This window comes from Oncorhynchus nerka, linkage group LG10 (genome assembly GCF_034236695.1).
Source record: "Oncorhynchus nerka isolate Pitt River linkage group LG10, Oner_Uvic_2.0, whole genome shotgun sequence".
Classification (NCBI taxonomy): Eukaryota; Metazoa; Chordata; class Actinopteri; order Salmoniformes; family Salmonidae; genus Oncorhynchus; species Oncorhynchus nerka.
Window position 1 is genome coordinate 40670443 of NC_088405.1, and position 3927 is coordinate 40674369.

At 51.7% G+C, this 3927-nt stretch overlaps 1 non-coding gene across 1 annotated transcript; it reads right to left on the reverse strand.

Moving 5' to 3' along the window:
- Positions 1-487: 487 nt before the first annotated feature.
- Positions 488-671, reverse strand: LOC115124582 (U2 spliceosomal RNA). Its single transcript, XR_003862823.2, has one exon. It is a non-coding gene; the product is annotated as a U2 spliceosomal RNA (small nuclear RNA).
- Positions 672-3927: the final 3256 nt, after the last annotated feature.

A 3927-nucleotide genomic window follows, 5' to 3' on the forward strand; every position in this document is an offset into this window, starting at 1 on the left:
GCAGGTTGCACCCCATGGCCAAATGACCAAAGCTACGGCAGTGTCTGAATTAAACAGGTAACCCCGGTCCGCTGCAATGGAGAAATAGGCTGGTGGGTGAACCAACTTATGGACTCCTTCCGGATCCCTGTTCAGTCCGACACGGAACTGTCTCCTCCCTGACCAGATCCCGTAGGTACCGTACCCCAGGACTTACTTTCCCAAACAGGCATAGGAAAGCCCCGAATCTGTCATCTCCCACATAGGGATTGTAAATGTGCACGGTGATGATCTTTAAATCCAACCGGCACAAGGGAAAAACCTGAATGTTTGAGAATGGCACACAGGCTGCCTTCTCTTTGCAGGTGAAATGGCTGGAAACGGGGGTCCCCATGAAGGGCGCTCCGCCCTTCTTTCAGTTTGAATGTTTCTTATTTTCTTCTCTCTTCCCTTCTTCTGCTAGCTTTTCACATAGCTTTGTGTATTTTTTCCCTTGACAATGGGAGAAAGGTGTTGCACCGTTCCCGGAGGTACTGCAATACCGGGTCGATGCGTGGAGCGGACGGAGCAAGCCCCATTCCGACTCCCTGTTCGAAAAATCCATTTAATATGTAGTCCCCCGATGGGGGACGTATCAGATATTAAACTGATAAGAACAGATTTTTTTTTATTTTTTAGAAAAAATAATGTATTACTCACAATGCCATTCATTTATACAACTCAAAATCATACTTTTACTTTTCTCAAATTATAGCATTTTTAATTAACAAATAACCCACAAACCAAAACAAAACCTCAGGGGAGCATCGTCCCTCCCCATCATACCTAACCAATACCTTTACCTATCTCCCCTTCCCTGATCTATCCCCTTACAACACTCAATCTAACACTCCCATCCCTAAACCCCCCTTCCACCTCTCCCGTGCCGCATGCTGCCCCCACTTCCTCTCCTCCCTCTTCATCCTCCCTCTTAAATCTCCTTCCACCCGCCTCACTATCCCTTCCACCCCCCAATCTCTCCCTCTCTTTACCAAATTCTGCCTGGCTTCTCACAGCCCCCGTTTAAAGAGACTCATGAGAAGCCAGAGCAGAAACCTATCCCTATCTGTTCCCCTCGCTCTCCCTACACCTCTCTCTAACCTAGCCCACGTCACCACAAAATCACCCCTTACCAAAACTATCAACACCTGTGCCCTAGCCCATACCACTCCGGCAAAGGCACAGTCCCAAAAGGCATGGCGCACAGTCTCCTCCCTGCCACAAGCAGATCTTGGACAGGTGGGGGATCGCGCCAAGCTATGCCGGTACATGATGGAACGTACCGGCAAGCACTTGTGGAGGCTCAACCAATTCAGGTCCTTGAGCCTGTTGTCCAGACCCCGCACCTGCACTCCCTCCCAGACCACCGCCGAGATGCCCGCTACAGGCGCCGGACTCCCTGCCTGTCTGACCTCCTCGTACAGGTGCCTGTGGTCTAAACCTACTCGGGCAAGCAGCCACGGCAGCTGTTCCGCCCGAGGACCCGTGTTAGACCACACCATTACGCTTCTCGCCTGATACGAGAAGAACACCCGCAGGAGGTAACCGGACGGGTGTTTCACTGGATGAGCAAGCTCCGTCAACAGAAAGGAAATGAAAATTGCGTCCAGCTTGAGGGGGAGATGTGGTACCCCCCTACCTCCCTCCCCGATGGGACAGAGCATGCGCGCCCTGGCGACCCACTCGTACCTGCCACCCCATATCAACTGAAACACAAGCCTCACTAGAGGCCTCCTCAGACAAGCCGGCAATGGGTAGATGTATGCCAAATACAAAAGAGATGGCAATACATCCACCTTTAGGACCAGGACCTTGCCTATAAAGGACAACGACCTAGCCTTCCACATTGCTAGCTTCTTCTGTACCACTGCGATACCCATGTTCCAGTTAAGCGTCGCTGAGCCAGAGGTCTCAAAATGGACCCCAAGAATCCTCAGGGCCCCCTCACAGAGAGACAACCCTCCGTGCACACCCGTCCTACCGCGCCATCTTCCGAAAAACTTAACGGAAGACTTTGCATGATTCAGAACTGCCCCCGACGCTCGGGTGAAATCCCCAATGATGGCAAGGGACCTTGTCAGGCACGAGTCCTTGCATAGCAGCAAGGAAGTGTCGTCAGCGTACTGCGTCATCTTAACACGCAGCCCACCGCTCCCAGGTATCAACAAGCCCTCCACCCCTGTGTCTGCCCTAATGGCAGCCCCCAGAGGCTCCATGTACAGAACGAAGAGGAGAGCCGAGAGTGGGCATCCCTGCCTGACCCCAGACGAGAGGTCAAAAACGTCACCTAAGTGACTATTTACACTAACTCGGCACCCCTCTCCGACATATAATGTACGGATCCATCCTATGAACTTCTCCCCAAATCCTAATCTACCTAACACCCTGAATAGAAAGGATCTATTCACGTGATCAAAGGCTTTCGCCTGATCTAGCGCTGCTACCATTAAAGGCAGCCCTCTATCTTCAACCCAGGCGATGGAGTCCCTGATCAACTGTAGGTTCCATCTAATAGAGCGGCCCTCTACCCCGCACGTCTGATCCTCATGGACGACGTAGGAAAGGGCTGTGCGCAACCGGTCTGCTAAAACCTTTGCAAGAATCTTGTAATCTACACACAGCATGGTCAACGGCCGCCAGTTGCCAATGTCAGTTGCTTCCCCCTTCTTATAAAGAAGTGACAGCACACCAACAGCCATTGATCCCCCCGGGACCCCCGTCTCAAGGATGGCCTTCAAGACTTCGAGGACCACTGGTCCAAGTATACCCCAAAACTTCAGATAAAATTCAGCCGGCAGCCCATCCATCCCAGGCACCTTCCCTTTCCCCATCCTCCTAAGAGCACTCTCAACCTCTCCTAGTGAGATCTGGGAATCCATCGCGTCTCTAATGTCCTCCGGCAGCCGCCTGGACAAGTGTTCTAAAAACACGTTTCCCTGCTCTACATTTATTTCCCTTTCCTTAAATAAACCTCGGAAATGATCAGTTGTCACCCTGACCATCTCCTCTGGTTTACTTACTACACTACCATCTTCTTCTCTAACGCTATGCATTACCTTCCTACTCTGCCTGGCCCTAACCGACTTAAAGAACATAGCGGAACAAGTCTCATTATGTTCTAAAAAGCCACTATGTGCACGCTCCAGGAAAGCTCGAGCCTTCTGCTCCTGCAGCTCCTGAGCTGCGCCTTCAGGGCTGTGGATCTCTCCCAGTCAATCGACCCGCCGAGGTTGCCTGCCTCGTACTCGAGTTCGAGCAACCTTTGGATATGATCCACCTCCCTCCTTTCCTCCCTTTTTTTCCTCTTACCATATCCTATAATAAAGGCCCTAATCCTTACCTTTACTAAATCCCACCAATCTAACATCCCCTCACACATGGTCCGGAGGCCTTCAAGCCCCTGAAACACTCCTGTAACGGCATTAACAAAAACTTGCTCATCCAGTAAATCCCGATCTAATTTCCAGTACCCCCTACCGAAGAGGCAGACTGGCGACCCCACCTGCAGTAGCACCCCGTCATGATCTGAAAAGAACACAGGCAACAGCCGCCCAGACAACTGACCCAAAGACCTGGATACAAAAATGTAGTCGAGCCTCCGCGCAACCCCCCTGGAGTTGCGCCATGTAGGACCGACCATTGCCGGAGCAGTGTGCAGGCCACCATCAACCAGACCATGGCAAGCCATTAGCCCGGTGATGGCGCCTGCACTACTATCCCCTCCTACCCCTAAATCTATGTTGAAATCACCCCCTATCACCAAGTGCCTGTTTGTAACACACAGGGGCACCAGACAGTCCACCATCTCCCTCCTGTCTGCCGCCACCTGTGGCCCATACACCCCAAATAACCTATATCTAATCTCCCTATACTTGACATCAATCCCAAAAACTCTACCCTGCATTACCA